The sequence below is a fragment of the Bison bison genome, unplaced genomic scaffold (genome assembly GCF_000754665.1).
Source record: "Bison bison bison isolate TAMUID 2011002044 unplaced genomic scaffold, Bison_UMD1.0 scf7180017864063, whole genome shotgun sequence".
NCBI classification, from domain to species: domain Eukaryota; kingdom Metazoa; phylum Chordata; class Mammalia; order Artiodactyla; family Bovidae; genus Bison; species Bison bison.
In genome coordinates this window covers 905,593-930,730 of record NW_011494635.1, presented here as the reverse complement: position 1 = coordinate 930,730, position 25,138 = coordinate 905,593, and the positions used below count along the sequence as shown (strand labels likewise).

General features: G+C 46.0%; 1 protein-coding gene across 1 annotated transcript in view; it reads right to left on the bottom strand.

The window, feature by feature from the left end:
* RIN2 (Ras and Rab interactor 2) overlaps window positions 1–24,769 on the bottom strand; it is a 178,110-nt gene extending 153,341 nt beyond the window's left edge. The window contains exon 1 of the mRNA XM_010836598.1: window positions 24,625–24,769. The gene's annotated coding sequence lies outside the window, so the exon portion shown is untranslated. The remainder of the gene's footprint in view (window positions 1–24,624) is intronic.
* Window positions 24,770–25,138: the final 369 nt, after the last annotated feature.

Genomic DNA, 25,138 nt, shown 5'->3' with positions numbered 1-25,138 from the left:
ATTTGGAACCAGTCTGATGTTCCATGTCCAGTTTTAACTGTTGCTTCCTGACCTGCATACAGGTTTCTCAAGAGGCAGGTCAGGTGGTCTGGTATTCCCATCTCTTCAGAATTTTCCACAGTTTATTGTGATCCACACAGTCAAAGGCTTTGGCATAGTCAATAAAGCAGAAATAGATGTTTTTCTGGAACTCTCTTGCTTTTTCCACGATCCAGCGGATGTTGGCAATTTGATCTCTGGTTCCTCGGCCTTTTCTAAACCCAGCTTGAACATCTGGAAGTTCACAGTTCACGTATTGCTAAAGCCTGGCTTGGAGAATTTTAAACATTACTTTACTAACTTGTGAGATGAGTGCAATTGTGCGATAGTTTGAGCATTCTTTGGCATTGCCTTAAAGTTGCACAAAAATCAACAAAAAATTTTTTTTGAGGGAAGGGGTTCAGGAAAATTACAGGATCTTACCTATAAATGAAAAATCAACTGCAGTGTCAATTTTAGTAACAGAAGAGAAACTCACTATCTTGTCCGATCATAATAGCTATAAAAATTAAATAGAAAAGAATCATTTGATTCAATAAATATAAGAACCATTTAAGATTAGGTAACCTTAATGGAAAAATGAAGAAAGATCTAAATCATGGGGAGAGATATCACAGTCTCCTTGTTGGCAGTCCAGAAATACTCCAGATGACAACATTCTTTAATTTAGTAGAGATTTAATGTAATTCCAATTAAAATACCAACACAACACTTAGGAATGAGGCTGAACTGAATCAGCTGTTTTTCCAAAGAATGAGCTGGTGATACACAATGAGAATTAAAAATCTCTTCATAGTGCAATTTTTAATTTGCTGATTTGAGTGTTGAGGATAAATCCTGCTAGCTTTGGTGTGATACTATAAGAAAACTGTCAGTTACAAATTCACTCTCATTTTCTTTAACTGAAACTAGAATTTACCTGGAAGAAATGGGGAAGGAGAAAATTAAATCTATTATGTTCAGCAGTATCATGGTGAGGCATTAAATACATTTATTCTTTTTTTTTTAAATACCTATGGTTGAATTTATTGTGATTTTTAAATTAGGTCTAATTGACATACAATGATAGTTTTAGTGGCTCAGACGGTAAAGAATCTGCCTGCAATGTGGGAGACTTGGGTTCGATCCTTGGGTTAGGAAGATCCCCTGGAGGAGGGCATGGCAACCCACTCCAGTATTCTGGCCTGGAAAATTCCATGGACAGAAGAGCCTGGTGGGCTATAGTCCATGGGGTCGAAAAGAGTCGGACACAACTGAGCAACTAACACTCAAGGATTCACTATTCACTTATATTGCAAAATGATCACAATAAGTCTAGTTAACACCCACCACCATACACAGTCACAGAATTCTTTTCTTGTGATGAGACCTTTTAAGACCTACTCTCTTAGCATCTTTCAAACCTGCAGTACAGTATTACTAATTACAGTCACTGTGCAGTACAGCATCCTATAACTTATTTTATAACTGGACGTTCATACATTTTGACTCCTTTCACCCACTTCCCACACCCCACACCCCACCTCCAGCCTCTGGGAACCACCCAAAGGTGGCTTCTGAGCTCGGTTTTTTGTTTTAATTTCTCTATGTCAGACAGTATAGCACTTGTCTTTCTCCCTCTGACTTATTTTACTCAGCACAATATCCTCAAGTTCCATCCATGTGGTTGGGAAGGCATTCGCATTCATTCTTTAATCCACTTTGCCCAGTAGAGCACAGGACGGAGTGGGAGTGTGCAAAACGATGGCATCATGGGATGACATCACACGAATAGGGAGTGGCCATGTTTCAACCCATGGTCTGTCCTGAACACGCTTGGTACAGAGCTCACATCTCCCTCTGGGTGTGCAGGGTAAGGGGGCGTGTCTGTCACCCCAGACAGCCATACAACCCAACCCAGGCCTGCTGGTTCCCGGCACGGTGCTCAGGCAGTGACCAGGGGATTGGCAAGGGGTGCCCTCAGCTTCCATCACTGTGGGGACCACATGGTGGGCCAGGCACTAGGCCAGTCAGGAGGCAGAGGGAGACGGGAAACCACCGTTTCTAGAGTCTTGCCTGTGGTTTCCATGGGGAGATACAGGTGAGGAGGGTAGGTAGGCTGAGAATTGGCTACCTTGAGTAATTTCAGTGGGCTCTGGGAATAGCAGCTGTCCTTAGTGGCCCATCTACTTCCTGGCCCTGGGGTGGTCAGGACTGGGAGAACAGTGGTCCAGAGTGGGAGAGGCCCATAGAGGAGGTGGTGGAGTTGTGGGCTCCGGATGGGTCAGTCTGCATTTCAAAGATGCTCTCACTGGGTGAGTGGTTTACTGTTTCTGGGATGTTACTCAATTCAGAGTCAGCAGGACCCCAGATGTTAACACATCAGAATGCAGAAAATATAGGACATGGCTGATGCACAACCAAGCTTGACCATCCACGGCACTCTGAGCAGCCCAGGCAGCTTATTATCAGGAGGGTCCTGATCAATCCCTAGTCATGCTTCTGCTGCCTACCTGCCTTTCCCCACATCCCCAGGGCCCTAGGCACCAGGTTTCTTACTTCAGTTAAGCAGGACTCCCAGGAAAGCCCAGACATGCCCTCAAACACGATACAGTACACTGGGATCTTTCCATAAGATCTGGCCCCATCCAACCCAACCACACATCCCTTCCAGCACTGCTCTTCTCCGTGCCTTCTGTCTTCAAGGAAAGTGAAAGTGAAGTCACTCAGTCTTGTCCGACTGTTTGCAATCCCATGGACTGTAGCCTATCAGGCTCCTCTGTCCATGGGATTTTTTAGGCAAGGGTGCTGGAGTGGATTGCCATTTCCTTCTCCAGGGGACCTTCCCGACCCAGGAATTGAACCCAGGTCTCCCACATTGCAGGCAGACGCTTTACTGTCTGAGCCACCAGGGAAGCCAAGGGGCAGGTCCTAAATACCAGAGCTCTCTATAGTAGTGTGGCAGCACAGCAGGTCAAGTGTAAGACCCCAAAGGGGAGCCACAGGGGAGGAGCCAGCTCTGCCTTTTAGCAGGTGTGCGATGTGGGTGGAAGTAATAATACCAACCTACAAAGTTGTTGTGTGAATTAAACCGGATGAAGAGCGCCTGCACCACTGAGTTGTTGTCATCATCAGTTATAACCCCTAGATGCTGCCTTTCCAACTTATAACATTCAAGACCCAACCAGGAGCATCATCTTCTTAGAAATAGGATGTTGCCAGAGACACCAGTCAGAATTCCAGTTCAGCTCTGTGACCTTTGCAAGTTACAACCCTCGGTTTCCTCACCTGTAAAACGAAGATAAAAACAGTTCTGCTCACAGGACAAAGGTGTTAGTCCAGGTCCTCTGAGATGAAGATATGCACACAGGATTCACTGTGCAAAGACTGTCTTAGAGTGGGAGGGAATGTCTTAGAGGGAGCTCCCCGCTGTGTGGGGAGAGGAGGAAGAAGCAGGAGGTGGGGAGGGTCACCCAGCCGGGATGCAGGTCTCATCCGGTGAAGCAGAGAGGGATGGAAGGGAGCAGAGAGGTATACCCTAGGATGCTGTGCAGCCTGAGGAAGGCTGGGGAGGCCCCAAGGGCTGATGGAAGCAGTAATGACTATCACCGGGGGTTCCTTGTCTCTCAGCAATGGGCCTGACACAGTATCCCTGCTGGGTCAGTCACTGGCTGGGAGACTTGGCGACAGATTACAGAGCGCAGTGGTTGGCACTATGGTCAATCATGTCCCCTTTAGCTAGAAATCTGCCTTCTCATGGCCGCAAAAGTGTAAGGATGAAATGGATCAAAACAAGTTGTAGAGAAGGATAAACATGTGATAAAATAAGTATTGTAGAACATTCATGGTAGAATCTGGGCTTCCCAGATGGTGCAGTGCTAAAGAACCTTCTGCCATTGAAGAAGACGAAATAGACACAGGTTCAATCCCTGGGTTGGGAAGATCCCCTGGAGGAGGAAATAGCAAACTGCTCTAGTATTCTTGTGGGTTGGAAAATCCCACGGACAGAGGATCCTGGTGGGCTACAACTGAGAACCGAGCACACATACAATGATAGAATCTAGGCAGTGTGTATACGGGGGTTCACTGAAAAATTCTTTTGACTTTGTTTGATTTTTTATTATGAAATAGTGGAAAAATAAGTATGCATAACCTTTCTAGGAAAGGCAGACTGGGAACCTTTTGTGAATTTATTTCAAAGATAAGGTCAAGCCCATCTGGTACTGAAGATCATATCAGTATAATTTCTCTGATGTTTTGAATTTGTTGTTTATTCAGCAAACATTTAGGTTCACTGAAAAATTCTTTTGACTTTGTTTGATTTTTCATTATGAAATAGTGGAAAAATAAGTATGCATAACCTTTCTAGGAAAGGCAGACTGGGAACCTTTTATGAATTTATTTCAAAGATAAGGTCAAGCCCATCTGGTACTGAAGATCATATCAGTATAATTTCTCTGATGTTTTGAATTTGTTGTTTATTCAGCAAACATTTAGGTTCACTGAAAAATTCTTTTGACTTTGTTTGATTTTTCATTATGAAATAGTGGAAAAATAAGTATGCATAACCTTTCTAGGAAAGGCAGACTGGGAACCTTTTATGAATTTATTTCAAAGATAAGGTCAAGCCCATCTGGTACTGAAGATCATATCAGTATAATTTCTCTGATGTTTTGAATTCGTTGTTCATTCAGCAAACATTTATTGAACATGTACTGTGAGCTTGTATATACAGAAGATGTTCTAGGGAGGATAAAGAAATAGAAGAGCTTTATCCTGCAGATGTTACAGTAGATAAAACAAATACATAAAGAAAGTTAAATGACAACATTTTATGTCATATCTTCCAGGGCATACATTTTTAAATGTGTTTATTGGTTCTACTGTACAAACACTATGCCTGACAGTTGATAATAATAATAGTAGCAGTCACTTCAGAGAAGGCAATGGCACCCCACTCCAGTACTCTTGCCTGGAAAATCCCATGGAAGGAGGAGCCTGGAAGGCTGCAGGCCACGGGGTCGCTAAGAGTAGGACACGACTGAGCGACTTCACTTTCACTTTCCACTTTCATGCATTGGAGAAGGAAATGGCAACCCACTCCAGTGTTCTTACCTGGAGAATCCCAGGGACGGGGCAGCCTGGTGGACTGCCGTCTCTGGGATCGCACAGAGTCGGACATGACTGAAGTGACTTAGCAGCAGCAGCAGCAGCAACAGTCACTTAACACAAAGCTCCCCACATGCCTGGACTTGTTCCAAAGGCTCCAATATCTGAATGTCTGTCTCAAGACTCATGCTGAAAATTTAATGCCCAAGGTGGTAGAGTTAGGAGGTGGAGCCCTTGGGAGGTGATCAGGTCATAAAAGCAGAGACCCCATGAGTGGAATTAGTACCCTTTGCAAAGAAGGCCTCATAGAGCCCTCTAGTCCCTCCCACCACATGAGGACGGGACAGAAACCAGCAACCAGGAAGACCCTCATCCGTCCACGCTGCCCTGATCTGAGACTGCCAGCCTCTACAGTTGTGAGCAGTAAATTCCTGTTGTTTGTCGCCCACCCAGTTCCTGGTGTTTAGATGCGGCAGCTTAAAGGGACTGACATCTCACTACACTCCATCCTTTAAGAAATAAGTTCCCTCCTGAAGTGGACACCTGTCCTCCATGGATGCCCCAGAACTCTAACCATACTCCTCGCATCAGTAACATCTTACAGAGTAAAGGCAGTTTTTCCAACATAGAATGAAAAAAATTAAACATTCAAACCCTTATTTCCTGGCTTCCGTGCTCCTGGGCCACAGTCGTTTGACTTGGGTTCTGCCAAGCAGACCGGCTCCTGCAAGCCTTTGCCGGGAACGGAGGGATATGGAGAAAGAGGCAGGATCCAGAACGGGGCAGAGCAGGTGTGGCCTGAGTGTCAGTGGGGGAAGGGTCCCCTGAGTCACCAGCTTCCTGACCCTTGGCGGGCTGATTCTGATGTGTCCTTCAGGGAGTCACCTGGGAAGCCCAACCCACTCCTGAATCCATCCTAGGTTTCCGAGAACTCTGCTCCTCAACATGGCTTCCTGCATCAACCAGCTAGGGGTGATGCAGTGCAAGCATCTGAAAACCTGACCGCTACATTTCCTGATGCCCACAACAGTGGAAAGAGAACTATGACCTCTTTTGGACCCAATCTACTTTGTTCCACCTCGTCTAGCATGCCTTTTGTTCTGCAGTCCTACCCAACAAATCCCCATCTCACGCCCTACAACTCCGGGTCTCCAGACCCGTTTACCTTTCTTCTTCCTAGTGTGTCGGGCACGATGTTGTCTGCCTATGTGGTCTTCCTAACCCTCTCTCCAGTGCTGCTTCTCAGCCTCTGATGGGTAATTTCAATAGCCCTTAGCACTCATGGACCTCCCATTTGCAGATGTAACTATTCTGCATTGGAAGGACTAATGCTGAAGCTGAAGCTCCAATACTTAGGCCATCTGATGCGAAGAGCTCACTCATTGGAAAAGATCCTGATGCTGGGAAAGACTGAAGGCAGCAGGAGAAGGGACGGTAGAGAATGAGATGGTTGGATGGCATCACTGACTGAACAGACATTAAGTTTGAGCAAACTGCAGGAGATAATGCAGGACAGGGAAGCCTGGTCTGCTGCAGTCTATGGGGTCACAAAGAGTCTGACATGACTAAAGGACTGAACAACAAACCCAGGTAATCTGAAATTTTTCAGAGGCACAAATCTAAATCACTAATGCACCAAGGTTGATCAATTGCCTTGGTTTTTCTCTTCCTTCCACTCTAATACCTATCAGTGCTCACACTGGCCAAACCCAGCACAGACCCAGTTAGCAAAGGGAGCCTGAGGCAATGTAGCTGGTTGGGCCAGTCTGGTTGCCAACACAGTAGAATTTGGGAAAAGCAAAACCGGATCTGGGGCCATGGAGGATATGACAATTCAGCAAAAGCTCACGGAAGGCAGGGGGACCACAGGAACCAGGCTCTGGTTAGATTTCGACAAAGGGAGATGCCATGCACCATGGTCTGTTCATAAGGAGTAGGCTTTTGTTTGGTTGGTTTGGAGAGTCAGTAAGCTGTCGCCGTAAGTCAATAACAAATAACTCTATATGCATGTCTACCCCAGTTCTCATGTGGGAAAAAAAATGGGGATGAACAGAGAAAAGTGATACAGTAACAGCAGGACATCACAGCCACTGCCAAATGTGGGAAATGAATGCGTAGCGCTGCTACAGGAATCAGGAAGAAACATCGAAGACATAACTGGTGGGGATTCCACCGTGCCCACACGTTCTCATCGTGTCACTATGATCGAAACTGTGCATGACACACCCTTGGCCTAACTGGCTGACAGATCCAGGCCTCAGAAGGTTGAGAAAGCAGCGGGAGCGGCTGTTAGTCTTGACTTATTTCCAATTAATGAGGAGGAAGTGATTCGAGAAGTGGAAGTGATGGGTATGGAGAGAAGACGTTCACATCATCTTTATGCTCACGGCAGCCGGGAATGAGAAACCCAGTCCAGCTGAGAATCTGTAGTTCATGAGCAGAGACCTCAAAATGCTGAAAGGTGAGCTGACATCTAAAAAAAAATATATATGTCCTCCTTCTCAACTAAGGTGAGCCATTCTTGAAAATGGGGTCTGACACCACAAACACAACTAAATAATTAGCAGAGACGTAGAAGAATCACAGTAAGCTGACGTGACTGCACAGACAACTCTGAAGTGAACTCAGAGCTAGAAGGGACAAGCTATGAGGAAAGCTTTGAGGCAGAGACAGATGTAAGTGAGTAGCGTCTATAAACCTAAACCCCAAGAAAGGGTGTCTTGCAAACAGAGCTAAAGAAAATCATCAAATAATTTTTTAAAGGTTCTTTTTTGAAACAAGAGAAGGTTGACCAGCAGCAGAACAAAAGCAAAACACACCTACTCAACTCCTGTCCACTGGAGTGTTTAATACCCATGATGTGTGCTTAGCTGCTCAGTCGTGTCTGACTCTTCGTGACCCCATAGACTGTAGCCCTCGGGGCACCTCTGTCCATGGGGATTCTCCAGGCAAGAATACTGGGGTGGGTTGCCACGCCCTCCTCCAGGGGATCTTCCAAACCCAGGGTTTGAACCCAGGTCTCCTGCACTGCAAGAGGATTCTTTAGCAGCTGAGCTACCAGAGAAACCCTAATACCCATGATACCAACAAATAAAGAAGTAAGACTTTGGGACTCGGAGAAGGAGACCAGCATTAACAAGGAGCACGGGATCCTCAAGGTCACAGAGCAGCTGTAAGAGGGTGTCTGGGTGTTCCACTGGCACGTCCATTTGCCAGCCTGGAGGGAGCAGGTGCCAGGCTGTGATTAAAACTAAACTGCACATGAGATTATTTGTGGTCATCGTCCAGTATTCACAGAGAACTGAAGAGGTGCTGGGGCAAGGCTGGTAGGTAACATGGACCCTGGTTTCAAGACCAGAGAAGGAAGCTGACTCTTGCCTCTAAGGTGTGAGCTTGGGGGCCATCTTGTACATGACTTTAACTGCGGTTACTAGCAAAATGGTCTATCTTTGGGCAAAAGTGCTCATCCCCAGGGTCAGCTTGATTTCCAAAGACAAGGTCTGTCACTCAGTGACACTATGTTTTTGGTAGGGCTATTAGACTAGGAAATCAGTAAAATAAATAAATAAAATAAAAAATGAACCTGTTAGCCATGGATCTGAATTGCAAAAAAGGAGCTGACAAATAATGACACCTTTTTAGTAAGATGGAACATTGTGCGTAAGAGGATGACAAAACAGTAGTCACATATCCACACGCCCAGAGCCCCGGTTGATAAATCACGATCACACAGGAGCAGGCCCCACATTTCTTTCCATGGCCATTCTGTTTAGGGTATTTACTCAAAAGGTAAACTAGAAAAAGGATTGCATCAAGGTTAAGTTTAAAGCAGAGAGAAGTGGTAAATCTAAGCCAGTGTTTTCTAAATCTCAGTCTTGAGAGAAATGCCTTCGTAATTCTTATCACTGTGTACACACGGGTTTTTCTTTGATTAATTTTTAACTTTTTTTTTTTTTTAAAAAGAAGCTATGTATTTGATGTGTTAATTATATTTTATACTATAAATTAGGTTCGTAAGAATTAAACAATGAAGTGAAAGTATAAAAATGCTCATCTGAGAACCACTGAAAAATCTTCTGGGCTGTCTCTACCGGTGTCTGTAACATGCTTTGGAAAAAATGGAACCAGATGACATCACTGAGATACAAAAAACCACTCAACTGGCTGAGACCACAGGCTCACAAAATGATGTTTGGGAAAAATCAATGTGAACTCCTTCGAGCAGGGGGACAGAATGCATCACTGGGGAGCGTGCTAGAGAAGACAACCGAGTGCACACGTGGAAGGGACTCCGGTTGAACTGACTGTGCAAGATGACGCAAGTGCCTGAGTCCCCATTGCACACGGGCTCAGGTAAGCCATTTCTAGGGCTATCCAGGTGGTGCTGCTGGTAAAGAACACGCCTGCCAATGCAGGAGACCTAAGAGACACGAGTTTGATCCCTAGGCTGGGAAGACCCCTTGGAGGAGGGCATGGGAACCCACTCCAGTATTCTTGCCTGGAGAACCCCATGGACAGAGGAGTCTGGTGGGTTACAGTCCATGGGGTCGCAAAGAGTCAGATATGACTTAGTGTGCACACACGCAGAAGCCATTTCTTTGTTGCAGCAAGTCCTGTTCCATGAGTCCCTGGCTCTCACAGAGAACATGGGGCTCAGTTCAGTGGGCACCTATGCAGGGATTCTGCCACATCAGACGAGGTGAGGAGAGAAACCAGGAGGTGAGAGAACAGAAGCCTGGCCACACAAGGATGAGCTGACTGCCTGAGAAGGGTTTCCCAGGGAAGACTGGGAAGCGGGGAAGGATGGGGCAGGTGGGTCATCTCCTTACAAATAGGTTCAACCTACTGGGCTCAGCCTAGGTAAGACCATCAGATGATCCGAGCTGTCCTGGAAGGCCCAGAGCCACTGCTAGAAGGTCAAGCACAGGCTGCTCAAGCATTTGGAGATGAAAACAGCTTAGTCCTCAACCAGATTCCCCAGAAGTAGAGCCCAGGATGGGGATTCAGGTGCACACGGCTTGCTGGGAGTGTCTTGGGGGCGAGGAAGGCAGAGGGGGAAGGATAAAGAGCCCAGCAAGCCTGTGCCCGCGGTTAAGTGTGGCCTTGGCCTGACCCCACAGGCAGCTCTATAACATGAATGGAACCATATTTATCCCACTGGAGGCAGGACCTGTCTTCTATACCCACATCTGCCAGTCAATGACTGGCCTTTCCTGCAGGGTCTGTCCTTCTAAGTGTCACCAAGAACAGCTCTCTGGAGAAGGGGGCCACAGAGAGGCCATCAGAACCCGAGGCCCACCCCAGACTGTGGGGAGACCTTGGTGGTTTAGGAGGATGGTCACTACATGGTTGTTTGCACTTTGGAAATGATTGATGGGACCTGAGTTTTTGTAACTGATGTCTGAGTTCATTTTTTAAAAACTGTAAAAGGCCATTTTTTCTTCTACTTGGCTCCTACTGTGTCCCTGACAGCCAGAACTTGCAAAAATCTCTCTTCCTGAGATCCTAAGAGGCTCCTGTAATTGTTACTAAGTCCAGCAGGGACAGATCCAGGTTTTAGGGAGCCTGAGGCTTATTCTATTTGGGAAGCCTCTGTTATGGGAAAAAATACAAAATTACTAATGCAGGGAATTCCTGGCGGTCCAGTGGTTAGGACTCACTGTTTTCACTGCCATGGACTGGAGTTCAATCTCTGGTCGGGGAACTAAGATCCTGAAATTCTGAAAATTGGCCCCATAGGATGGACAAAAAAAAAAAAGCTACCCTCTGCCCCCAGACATTCACATGATTACTGTTAAAATTGGGATCTGTGACCAGCACAATGGTGACAGAAGATAAAAGGTGTGAAGTCTTCTGAGAAAGACCAGGATGGTTCTACAAAGACGGCAACCTCAGAGTTGAGTCTCGAAGGATGAGTAGACAGTGGAAGGGGTTCCTGTCAGAGAGAAGAGCATGAGAAATGCCCTTCAGAAGCAAGGGATGAGCAAGTGCTTTGGGGAGACCATAAATCCAATTTTTTTTTTAAATTGGAATATAGTTGCTTTACAGTGTGTTAGTTTCTGCCATACAGCAAAGTGAATCAGTTATACATATACATATATATCCTCTTCAGAGTCTTCTCTTTTTTTTTTTGGCCATGCTATGCAGCATGTGGGATCTTAGTTCTCTAAGTGGGGACTGAACCCAGGCCCCCTCCAGGGAATGCAGAGTTTTAACCACTGGACCACCAGGGAAGTCCCTATAAATTCAATCTTGCTCACTATTGCTAGGGCACCAAGGGTTCTGTGGAAGGCGAACTGGCTTTGCACAGAACAGACCATCTTGTAGGCCATGCCAGCTAATGAGGATTTGACCATCTGGGTGATGATGAGATACCACTGAATACCTCTGAGCAGTAGGTGACACTTCAGGGGGCCACCCAGGGTGGGAGGTGGAAGGCTGATCCATGCAAAGGGTGGAGCATATGGGTGAGATTCTATTTAAAGGGTCAAGACTTGATACCTGCGGGAGGTGGGTAGAGGAAAGGGAGTCCCAGGTAAGTTTCAGGTTTAATGTGCAAGAAACTTGGATAGAAGGTGGTACAATTCACCAATATACAGCACCCAGAAAAACAGCAGGTATAGTGGGAGAAATGAAACAGATGAATTTTGGCGCAGTTAAATTGGAAGAGGCTGTGGGTGGAGGTGACCAAGAGAGTTGGATGTGACTCTGGAGCTTGGGCGCATGGTCAAGGCTGGAGAGACAGTGTTGGCATAGGCAGGATGACCCACAGATGGCAAGGATGAAATCTGAACTTAAGCCTGAGGATTCCGCTCAAGCATCTGCAGCCATGTCCTGGGACCAGCTCACAGCAGGTCCAATTAGTTCTCTAAATTAAGTCCTGCACAACAGCTAAAATACGGACTAAAGAAAAGGCTAAAGAGAACAAACATTATGGAAATCACATTGACACCAACTGCTCTTCTTTCCTGTCCGAAGCACGAGTGACAAGATGATCACAGCTGAACATTCACGCCTACACTATTAGTGGAATTGTAAGTTCACTATGGAGAACAGTAAGGGGGTTCCTTAAAACACTAAAAATAGAGCTACCATATGATCCAGCAATTCCATTACTGGGCACATATCTGGAGAAAACTCTAACTTGAAAAGATACTGGTACCTCTATGTTCATAGCAGCAATATTCATAGCAGTCAAGACATGGAAGGAATCTAAGTGTCCGCTGACAGAGCAGTGGATAAAGAAGACACGGTACATATATACAATGGAATATTACTCAGCCATAAAAAAGAATGAAACACCACCATTGCAGCAACATGGATGGAACTAAAGATTATCATACTAAGGGAAGTAAGTCAGACAGAGCAAGACTGAAGAGTCAAGCCTAAATCACTTTCTGGCCAGGGCTCAGGCTAGCTAGTGATTTATGATGTTAATAACAAGTAGGGCTTCTAGACTTGTCACAAGTCACACCTGAGGGAGCTGCTGGCCAAGGGGAGCTGAGAGCTCGCTGAACATGTGGACGGCAGGTATTGGCCACCTCCTCTCTCCCTGATACTGCTGTGTGCTGTGGTGCTTTTTCCCAGTGGGGTCCCCAGCACCCTCTTCCACACAGCATCCTGCCCACCAGGTAGAGCAGCCCTACTCTGATTCCACCAGTGAAGAAGGGGAGACCCAGAGGTTGCTACCTATCCACCAGCATCAGAGTCAGTGTAGCACATGACTCTCCTGAATGCCTCACCCACACGCTAACACTTAATTTCTAACTGAGCAGGAGGGTTACCATGTTCTGGATTCCCCAGGCTCCAGATCATCAACAGGACAGACAAAAGCCGAACCTCCAGACGAGAGCTCCGTCATCCCAGGGAAACAGGGCTGGTGATCCTTCTCACTGCGAAGGTTAAGGACTTGTACTTCCTGTACATTCATCTAATATTTGCTCAGGCTTTGTTTGTGTGACCCAGTTCTGACCACAGGGCCACCACACCCAGCCCTCACCTGGGAGCACTGTTAGGGGTTGGCCTTTCTACCTCCTGCCACGAATGCTAATAGACTGACAGAAACAATCAGGTGCAAACACAGCTCCCCAAAGCCACCTGGGGCTCAGACCAGAACATGATCTTCTGTTACCTTGTTCAGTTTATCAAACTGCTTAACCATGGGTCCCTGCTCTTCAGTTGCTCCAGTCTCTTAAACTTGAAGAGGCTTCACTCAGAACAGAAAAATTAAAGAATTCTCCCAATTGTAGATGTCACAGCCATAACACCCTTAGGTCAGGCTGTATTAAGTGGGGACTGGTGGTCAAGGCTGTCAATCAATGTTGCTAAATGTAAGTTGAAACCTAGCAACAATTACTGATATAATTAAGGCATGATCTTGGGAATGTCTTTATAAGTCTGGCCTATGAAGAAAAATCCTTGGCCTTAAAATGTTCTGAAATTAGACTCAAGTGAATTTGATAAAAACATGTTGGACATAAATAAATCTGTTCCAAATTTTTCAAAATTGCATCCATATATTAAGATTCAGCCTATTCACAAACACTACACATGTGCCCCAGGGATGGGGCCCTGATCAAATCTGATGTCTGTTTCCTCAGGGCGCCTGAAAAGCTTCTGAACCAAATGAGACCTCTGTCTTTCTAACCTGCCTGTGTGCTGTATTGTAGAGATGAAGCCAAGGAGTGTGACAGGCCATACAGACCCCCCCTAAACTAAGGCCTTATTCCTTCCCCAAAGGAAGATGGTGCAGCAGTTTTTACCTTTTCCTCCTAAACGCATGACTGTTGGAGCTAATACCGACCATGGCACGCAAGGTGCCTGGCTGGGCTGTGACTAATCCATTTCCCAGAGGACCTGGTGGTTTGCTGAGCTTGGGAGGAAGTGGATGGCTATGAATCAGTGTCCAGGAGTGGAAAATACAATGTGATTCACATTAACTAGAGGAAAAGGTTGAGGGAGAAAAAACAACCAGAAATTAAAACCACACGCACTCTTATACATCAGCAAATGCCACACTGAGCATGTCACTGTGACTTCTGCTTTTAAAAGTCCAAGGAAGGAAAAAAAAAAAAAAAGGCAAATTTCAAAACAAAGCCTAATTAAATTAGTTACAGCAAAGCTGAACCAGTACAGTGCATAATGTAGTTATATAAAAACAAATGAGTTCTTTTTAGTGAAGCTGGTACTTGTTACAAAAAAACAAGAAGCCAATACAATATTTGTCCATCTCAAACAGTCCTTTATATACCTTCATTAACTTTTGTTGAATAGTAGAAAACTTTTAATGTTAACTTTCGCTCAAACTGCACTTTTTCTTTGTAGTGAGAATTCTGGCCTCATTTAAGCCTTCTCTCAAGTAGCATCATTTAATTTTCCAATAATGAGGGATCTAGAAATGTAAAATGAAGGAGTGACGTGGGGCTCCGTAGAATCCAATCAACAAGGAAATAAAAAACAAACAAGAAACCTCAAAGCCACTGGGATCAATCCACCGGGAATCACTGGAAACACTGAAATCACTGGTTCTGAAGAGAGACACAGAACTCAGACTCAAAGTAAGAGCAATTAAGTATCCACATGAGGACTTCCCTGGTGGTCCTGTGGTTAGGACTCTGCACTTCCACTGCAGAGGGCATGGGTTCAATCCCTGGTCAGGGAACTAAGATCCTGCATGCCGTAAGGGATGACCAAAAAAAAAAAAAAAAAACCCTCCCAAAACAAAACACTGAAATTGTAAAAACAGAATCATGACTAGAAAATATGTATTAAAAATATATTATATATAAGAATCTATGTGGGCACAGATTATGAGTTTCTTTATTGGTGCTACATGGATAATTACGAATTCAAATTAATTAAGAAAACCTGAACAAGCTTGTGCCGGCAGGCTCAGTTGTGTCCAACTCTTTGCAACCTCATGGACCTCGCCAGGCTCCTCTGTCCACGGGGTTCTCCAGGCAAGAACGAGAGTGAGTTGCCATGTCCTTTTCCAGTGACCAAGCCTGCAAGCCATCAAATGAAGTTACTATTTGGATAGGATTTGATTTATTCCCAAGTGGATTTTAAAGTCAGGCTAGACCGGAAATGGAGTGAATGACGACTGTGTGGGGCGGAAGGTTTTGGGTGGATGTTTTGGGTGGGAGTGTTGTGTGACCTAATGAGTTTCTTGAACAGCTGTAATAATCAGTGGAGACGTTAGGAAATAAAGTGTCACTGATTTTGGAAAGTGGCACCAATCAGTGAAAAGGCAAAGTCAGTTGTGTGGAAGCAGTGGGGAAGAAAAGAGGAGGGAAGGAGAGAGGGTGGCACGGTCACCACCCCACTCCCATCATACATGTCTGCGTGTTCCAGGGATCTGAGCCCCAGGCAAAGAGTCTGGGTGAGGGCTGAAAATGTTTTATTTTTGTCTAACTTTCCCAAGTCTGGGAGTCTTCTTGGGTCGAGCTAACCCAATAACTGAAATCTGCACTGTATGATACGTTGTGTGAGCTCCTAAACACACATCTGCAGCTCCCTTTGCCAGTGAAAACAAAGCAATATTAGAACCAGCATTTGGGGCTCAGATGGTTCAGTCTCTGCATCCTGCATTTAATGCTACTATTTTCTATTCTGACCAACTTAGCAAAATGTGTAATTTACCAAGACTTGAAGAGATCACTCATCATTCCAAGTTACCCATCAGAAAGGCATTTTATAAACAAGTCTGGTTTTCCATAATTTATTGATCATATATTTCCAAACATCAAACTTTCTAAAACATGCAGAACCACATCACAGATAATAAAGACTAGGTATTATTTTCCAGTTGATTTTTCTTGCTGTATTTTTGGTTATAAAATTATGATACAATGAACCATATGGACATTCAAATTTAATGCTTTTGGTAAGTTTGGGAAAACTTTTTTTGCCAAAAAGAGCAATACAAATTTGTTATAGAAAAATTAGAAAACAAATTACTAAAATAAATTCCTTAAAACTATCATTCTATTTGTTAATCCTCTGTAGTACATCCTTCCAGAAGCTTTATGAATGCATCTGTCTCTACTTCCTTACTGGGTTTTATTTCATTTTGTAATGCTTATTATAACCTGCTATCTACAGTGTATTTATTTCTTCAATTATTTATTGTCTCTTTCTCCCACTTCTATGCATCTGTTCCTTCCTTTTAAGAGAATAGACAACTTCTTGGGGGAAAGCACTTTGCCCCTTTTGTTCACTACTAATTGCTCCCCCACCCCCAGACTCAAATAGTGCTTGATGCCTATTAGGAGTTATAAAGGCCTCGTGAATGAATGAAACAATGAACAGTTGATGCTCACTAACTATTTGGAAAATTGAAAGCTGGTAAGTACAACCTGGCTGACGTCAAGGTGATGGCAAGTAGGTGAGAAGGTCTCCTCATCATCCTGATTCCTTCTGCTGTTGACTAAATCAGCCCATTAATTCTTGTCTGAATTCAGTATATGTAGCTACAGGCATGAATTTGGTTCATGTTCACAATGTGAGAAGTTACAGAAAGAAGAGAGCCTTGAAGCAGAGGCGAGTCTACAATCAGGGTCAGTGTCAGGGGGCAAGAGCAGGGGTCTGTTGGACACAGGTGAGTCTGTGCTCTCAGTGCCACAATGGGGACCACCCAGCCCTCCCAACCCTTTAGATCTGCCATGTGACCGGCACGCCAGGGGCCTCCTGACCGTACCCAGCGTGGAAGGCTGAAGGGGTGGAGAAACTTGTGCCTTAACTTAAGCAAGAGAGATACTAATAAGCTCTTTCATGCTTTTGTTTATGCAACATCTGGACACATTTTAATCACCAATTTCCCATTAACAGAGAAAAAGCAGCCAAGGAAGTATGCCTTCATTTAATAAAAAGCCACTGTGTCGTGACCAGACGACTTTTTCTGGCAAAAAAATCAAAGTTTGATCTTGCCCTTCCCTTTGATTCTTTTAGCAAGCACATCCATGCTGTGAGACAATTTCTGGGTGCACCATCCTGATGGGATGTGGGGGCTAGCCTTTTTTTAACTTTTTATTTGGACATAATTTCAAACTTCCAGAAAACATGGCAGGAGTCCAGAACCCTTACTAATTAATAAGGAGACAAAAGGACCCAAAATAAACATAAGAAAAGATCGGAAGAGATACACTGCCAAGAAGATAAGCCAATAGCTAATAAGCACATGAAAAGATGCTCGACATCCTTAGTTACGAGGAAATGCTAAATCCACAGTAAGATGAGACTACACACACACACACACACACACAAAGATGAGACTACACGTCTATCAGAATGGCAAACAACAAAAAAGCTGACCACATCAACTGCAAGAATGGAAATTAGTCTCCCATTGTTGGTGGGAATGCAGTAAAATGGAGCAGCCTCTCTGGAAACAGGTTTGCAGTTTCTTAAAGAACCAAACAAATACTCATCCTATGACCCATAAACTTCATTTAAGTACCTACCCAAGGAAAATAAAAATCTATGTCCACATAAAGGATTGTATGTGGAATGGAACTGAAACCAATCCAAATGTCTATCAACTGTAGAATGGATTAAAAAAAGTGCTATGTCCAATCAATGAAACACTATTCCACAGTAAAAAGGAAACAAACGATGGGCATGCTGCAGTCAGGGATGACCGAGAGCAGCCAGACGCCGTGTTCGATTCCATTTGCATAACATTTCTAGCAAACTTTCAAAGTTTACTAAAACGCCCATACCTGTACATTTAAAGTGGGTTATCTTTATGATACATAAATTAGATCCCAATAAACTAATTTTGGCCTTTCCTGGTGGCTCAGTGGTAAAGAATCCATCTGCAATGCAGGAGACCCAGGTTTGATCCCCGGGGTTGAGAAGATCTCCTGGAGAAGGAAATGGCAACCCACTCCAGTTTTCTTGCCTGGAGAATTCCATGGACAGAGGAGCCTGGCGGGCTACAGTCCATGAGGTTTCGAACAGTCAGACACAATTGAGCGACGAAACAACATCAAAGCTATTTTGACAAAGGGGAACATATTCTAAAGATAGCTCTGTATTGTGCTTTTTCTCTACTCAGAACTATAACTTGAAGACAGTTTCCTATCATCACCATAGTTCTACCTTTTTTGAAAAAGTGAAAATGTTAGTTGCTCAGTCATGTCTGACTCTATGTGATCCCATGGACTGTAGCCCACCAGGCTCCCCTGTCCCTGGAATTCTCCAGGCAAGAATACTGGAGTGGGTAGCCATTCTTCAGGGGATCTTTCAAACCCGGGCCTCTTTCACTGCAGGCAAATTCTTTACTGTTTGAGCCACCAAGGATGCTCTCTATCTTTATAAGTGGCTGTCTAATGTTTCACTGTATGACTGTGACCAAATTTAAATAAATAAATAGCCATGGGCACACACACACACACAAAAATGCTCTCCTTTCCGCATTCTGTCCTAAGGTCTCAGAGGGATTTCGCTTCCATTGTGCTCAAATTTAAAAGCTACAAGACCCCCTCCTTCCATTCCCCAAACTGCCCGGCACCCCGATATCAGATGCAAAGGTACCTCACCCACATCCCCTTATCACTTGCCCTCCCATACATGCCACTTTTTGACTTAAAAAAAAAATCAACATTACTTTTGTTTTGATTTTCTTTTTTAAATCACAAATTACCTACTCCAAAATATCCATCCTCTGGTACCTGTGGCTTTCTTTGATCTGAGGACAGACAGCTGGAGCATGTCTGGGTAGGCCAGAAGACCAAGGAGCTATTGCCTCGCAATGATCCGTGGCAATGATGAATGGGAGTTGGTGGATGAATGCCCTGTGTCCTCACTCCCGAGGAGAAGTAATTCCAAGGGGAGATCAATGCCACCTCCCAGAACTCCTGGGCAGGCTGGACCCCAGCTGCCCACAGTGGTCAGGGGCTTGTGAACATAACTGCTCCCCTGCTGCATCTCACCTCTCCTCTCCCCCTGCATCCTTCCCACCCAGAAGGATGGTAGTGGTACTTTCTGGCTGGTCCTTGCGCATTCACGAAGATGGAAATCAGCCATAAAGTCCACAGGCATGTCAGCAGCATTCATAACGCGCATGCTGGCATGGATGAGTTAATTAGAAAGCTCTGTTGGGCCAAATAGGGTACCATCACAAAGACCCTAGAGCACAGTCTTGTTTGAAATAGGGTACCACCGTGAAGACACTACAGTACCGTCTTGCTTGGTTGGCCAAGATGCAAACACAGTATAAATAACTTATGAGTGTTTGGAAACACATTTAATCATTTGAGGCTTAGGTTTCTGCCGCAGACCTCCAAGAACACAACTGTCAAGCCACCCTTAGCAGACGCTTTTATGACTTAGAACTCAAAAAAAGCATCAGATGGCAAGTCTTTTCCATGCTCACTTGGAAAAAGCCCTGTAAATTTATGGCTGCTAATTCCAACCAACATAAAAGTGTCGCCTCCTCTCCTTCCAGCTTCAACTGTATTCGTGCCAGATGGGAGAGCCAAGGTACCAAGAGGCAAAGAAATGACATTTTCACCAAACTCAGAGCACTCTCCCCAATTGTAGGAAACTATACACTTCAGTGTAATTGACAATTTAGTCATCCCACTGGCTGCTCTTATTTCATTCTGACGCACTTGAGCAACTGGTATGTGCTGATGCCAAGTAAAACCATTTCAGGCCGCTGCTGGGGAGGTAGTGGTTGTCACTGAGGGAGCCCAACAACCCTAGACGCCTCCTGAGTCCAGGAGAAGCAAAGCTGTGATACCAGAAGGGGCAGAATCGCCTGCAAAGGGCTGAGCCCCCAGAGGTTTCCAGAACCCGGGGCTGTGTAGCTTCTAATAACCACATCATATGGCTTCCTTGGTGACTCAGTGATAAAGAATCCACCTGCCAATACAGAAGATGAAGGTTTGCTCCCTGGGTGGGGGAAGATCCCCTGGAGAAGGAAATGGCAACCCACTCCAGAATTCTTGCCTGGAGAATCCCATGGACAGAGGAGCCTGGTGGGCTACAGTCCATGGGGTCACAAAGAGGCAGACACGACTTAGGGACTGAGCATGAGCACACAGAAATATCACTGAAGACTTGGGGTTTTGCCCAGAGTTAGAACCAAAACTGCCACTGGAAAAAGCCTTTAAATTTCAGCTTGTCTTTGCCCAATTTGACAGAAGCAGAGGCCGCATAAGAGAGGGACTTCTGGGTTCTGACCAAGGCCAAGGCCAACAGCAGACACCCCACACTCAAGACAGGTGGACTTCACCACTCAGCCTCTTGACTCGGGCATGGCCATGTGACTCGCATTATCAATATGATCACACGGGAGCACCAGTGAAGAAGTCTCTGCATTTCCGCCTGCACCCCCGCCTCTCTCATGGTCATGAGAAGAGCTGCTCTTGGGCTGCCACTGCCCTCAAGCCTAGATTTAGAATGCAGTCAGGCGGAACAGGCTTGAGCCCAGACCTGAGCGAGAGGCCTTGCTGGATCAGGTTGGAAGCAGTGGTCCAGTCGAGCCCAGCCCGGATCAGCCTCACCCCTCAACCCTCCCTGCGAGGTCAGCAGAGTCGCCCAGCTGAGTCCACCCTCGATCAGACCAGCTGTGGCCAACCTCTACAGAGTGTGCTGCATAAACCCTTATTATGGGCTTCCTTGGTGGCTCAGATGGTAAAGAATCTGCCTGCAATACAGGAGACCTGGGTTCGATCCCTGGGTGGAGAAGATCCTCTGGAGGAGGGCACAACCCACTCCAGTGTTCTTTCCTGGAGAATCCCATGAACAGAGAAGCCTGGCAGGCTACAGTCCAGTTCAGTTCAGTTGCTCAGTCATGTCTGACTCTTTGCGACCCCATGGACTATAGCATGCCAGGCCTCCCTGTCCATCAGCACTCCCAGAGTCAAGGGGCTACTCCATGAGCCTACTCAAGGGGTTGCAAAGATCAGACACGACTGAAGGAGTAAGCACACAGCCTTGTTTCCACTGTGTCCGAGGGCAATTTGCTGCACAAGATGAACTAATGCAGAGAACAAAGGGAAGTCTAGGGAGCCAGGAGTCCTGCTTCATACATTCTCCTTCCTAACTTCCCTGGACAAATGGGGTAATTTACAGGATATAATTGTGATGATCATACTTGCTTCAAAAGGTTCCCATGATTTCTCTAGGAACCCCCCAACATCTGTGTCCCTTACTGGGACAATTCCTAGATGCTCCCTACACGGTCTGTCACAGGTTCCCAGCAAGACTGAGCCCTGGTTACCCACAGCAGTCCCCTGCTCAGGGTCCCACCTTGAACAGCCTCCCACTTCCCCGCCATACCCCTTACTCCCGCACTCTGCCCCCATGCATCACTGCCCATAGAAACACTTGCACTGACTGTTCCGTGGTTAAGACTCCAAGCTCCCAAGGCAGGAGACACGGGTTTGACCCCTGGTCAGGGAACTGGATCCCACATATCTCAACCAAGAGTTCGCATGCTGTAACTAAGACCCAGCACAGCCAAATAAATAAAATAAATGCTTTTAAAAAGATCACTCCTGAAGAACTGAGATTTTGAATTTTTAAAAAAAGAAACACTTGCACATGAATGCTCGACTCAAACTAACACATGGCTCGCTTTACAAATAACAAGAAGCACTTGAATGTGCCAGGCATCATGACACAGAGGTGACTTCACCTCTCTGTGCCTCAGCTTCCTCATCTGTAAAATGGGCTCAAACCACTGCCCACCAGGGCTGCTGTGAGAAAAGAATGTGTAATGCACCTCAAACAAGACCTGGCTCATGGAAAACCTTCAATAAATGCTACTATTTTGAAGCAAGAATTGCTTCTCCTTGGGCTTTCCTTGTGGCTCAGACAGTAAAGAATCTGCCTGCAATGCAGGAGACCTGGGTTCGACCCCTGGGTTGGGAAGATCCCTTGGAGAAGGGAAAGGCTACCCACTCCAGTATTTTGGCCTGGACTATACAGTCCATGGGTTTGCAAAGAGTCGGACAGGACTGAGCAACTTTCACTTTTCTTCTCCTTATTACCAACAGGCTTCCAAGCTGCATCCTCCTACTGGAAGGAATGGGTAGAATGGAGAAAAAGAAAGCCAGAAAAAAGAGGATGAAGAACAAGGAATATCTTCCATCCTCAAGAAGGTGAAAATGTTAGCTGCTCAGTCATGATAGATTCTTTGGGACCGCATGGACTATAGCCCCGCCAGGTTCCTCTGTCCATGGGATTTTCCAGGCAAGAACACTGGAGTGGGTTGCCATTTCCTTCTCTAGGGGATCTTCCTGACCCAGGAATCAAACCCAGGTCTCCTGCACTGCAGGCAGATTCTTTACTGTGTGAGCCACTTAGGGGCTAGATGAGATCCTCCCCATGAACCCACTTTAAATTCCTCCACCAGCTGATGGCAGCACTTGCCTTTAACTAAACGTGAGCTGGGCCAGCAACAGGCATCCTCCATGGATTATATTTGGTTCAGGACATTCTGCTTACTGAGAACCAGAGGCGGTACAAGAGGGGTGTCTAGGTGAAGACACAAGCCACCGATCCCATGCGCAAAGGCTGACGGTGATGAGAGCGCACGACAGGTCACCTTTCAACATTCATACCGAAGTCAGTTCTCCCGCGTTGCACATCTGAAAATACTTTCCAGTTGAATAACCCACAGAGAAAAGCAACGCAGAGCCCCGCTGGTTCCTGTTATTGTTTAGCTTACTGTTGCATCTTGTGGAAGCCGTTTATTTATAAAAGTGAGACCCAAAGATGTTTCATCTCACAGGAAAAACAAAGGAAGTGACAAAGAAACCTTGACCTCAAAAGACAACCCCTTAGCCCCATGATAAGACTTTAGTGCTTATACCTGGAATTTTGCACTTCCTTATGTTAACCCTCTTCCTTCTCAAGAAAATTCATACTTCCTGCTTTTTGCTGTTGATTTAGCTCACATTTATCCACTGTCTATTACAGATTACAGCTTGTGCTAAAAAAAAAAAAAGAACAGGAGACACCGATCAGGCTCTGGCCTCACGGAGCCTGAAGTCAAACATGGGCAATCCAGAAACATGAACATCACTCCACATGCTATGAATCTCATGTAACATGAGCAGAGACCATGAATCTAAGCTCTTGGTGGGGTGGTGGTGGGGGAAGCAGGCAGCCTCATGAGAGGACTGTAAGGCAGGACCCCAGGGCCCAGCTAAGGGCTTCCCAGGTGCTGCAGTGGTAAAGAATCTGCTTGCCAGTGCAGGAGATGAAAGAGACACAGGTTTGATCCCTGGGTGGGGAAGATCCCCCAAAGGAGGAGATGGCAACCCACTCCCGTATTCTTGCCTGGAAAATGCCATGGACAGAGGAGCCTGGTGGGCTACAGTCCATGGTGTTTCAAAGAGTCAGACATGACTCAGCAATTGAGCATGAGCAACGAGTTTAGCTAGGATTCAGATTAAGAAAACAGAGTCACAGCAAACTATACGCACATAAATCTAGTTCTCCAAAGCTGTGTTTGCTGGTCTGCCTGCTTCAAACGGTCTGCCTTCTCTGAGCAGAGCTGTGTTTGAAGGGCAGCTCCTGGTCCAGAAGGAATGGGCACTGGGGTCAGAGTTCATCTCACAAGCCTGGCATCAGAGAGCCCTGGGGGTTCACATCCCAGCTTGTCATCTGGCCTTGGGTGAGTCACTTTGTCCCAGTTCCACCCGGCAGCTCAAGACTGGAGGCTGGAGCCACCTGAAGTCTCCCTCACATATCAGTGGGGCCTGGCACACACACACACACACACACACACACGCACTCGGGGCCTCGGCCGCCTCACAGCGTGGCGGCTGGTCTCATCGGCAAGCCTGCCCCGAGCCTGAGAGCCAGCCGGGAGCCACGTTGGTTTTGCTGCTCTCAGCTTCAGAGTAACTCAGCGTCGCCTCTGCTGCCTTCTCTGTGAAGGTGGTCACCGAGTCCCCACCCAGATTCCAGAAAGGAGAAAGCAGACTTCCCAAATTGAGGGGACCCAGGGAAACTGTGATCCCCCACAGTGACCTACACAGATGTCCCTCTGACGTTCAATCCCTTTTGTAAAGAGATCTATGATTGCATGCAAAAAAAAAAAAGATGAAAAGTGGGGATGGGAAGAGAGGCAAGTGGGGAATGTACCTGAAAGAGGAAAAAGGCTTTTAGGTTGGGACGGGGCCACCATCAGGACCATCTACTCTCGGTAACCAGCCAGCTTCGGTGTTCTCATTTCTGAGACGAAAATGAAATGACTTAACCCATTGAAGGGCCGAGTCTGCCACACAGTCGGAGCTCTGTTACTCTGAGCACTTACAGTGAGCTGTCCTGACCTTGGTTTGGCCCCGCTGCTTACTGCATCATGACAGGATCCCTTAGGTACCTGAAAATAGGTAAGCATCCTCCCTGACCCTTTCGGAGAGAGGTACCATCCATAGCAGCATACCACAATAGAGCACACAGGTCCCCACGCACAGAAGAATTTGGAAAAGAGGATCCAGGGCCTCAGGGCATGAGGCTTTAGTTGTCACTTACCCTTCACGCCAGCATCTCTCAGTCCAGACTCCACCTGCTCACCATCCTGAAAGGGCTTAATGGGTATCTTCCCCAGTGGAAGGTCAGAAGTCCGCAGGTCCTTTCTTCATCTGCAATACACGGAGTTGGCCGTTTAGTGTCTGTATGCATTTTTTAAATGCCACAGGGCTTCCCTGGTGGCTCTTTGGTAAAGAATCCGCCTGCCAATGCAGAAGACACGGGTTCAATTCCTGGTCTGGGAAGGTCCCATGTGCTGCTGCGCAAATAAGGCCATGAGCCGCAACTATTGAGCCTGTGCTCTGGAGCCCGGGAGCTGCAATTAACTGAAGCCCATGAGCTCTGGAGCCCTAGCTCAGCAACAAGAGAAGTCATGGCAATGAGAAGCTTCCAAATGAAAACCAGAAAAAAGCCCGAACAGCAACGAAGACCTAGTGGAGCCAAAAACAAACATAAAATTTTTTTTAAATGCCACAAAAACCACCCAGGGACTTGCCCATCACTTGGCTGGGAGGGG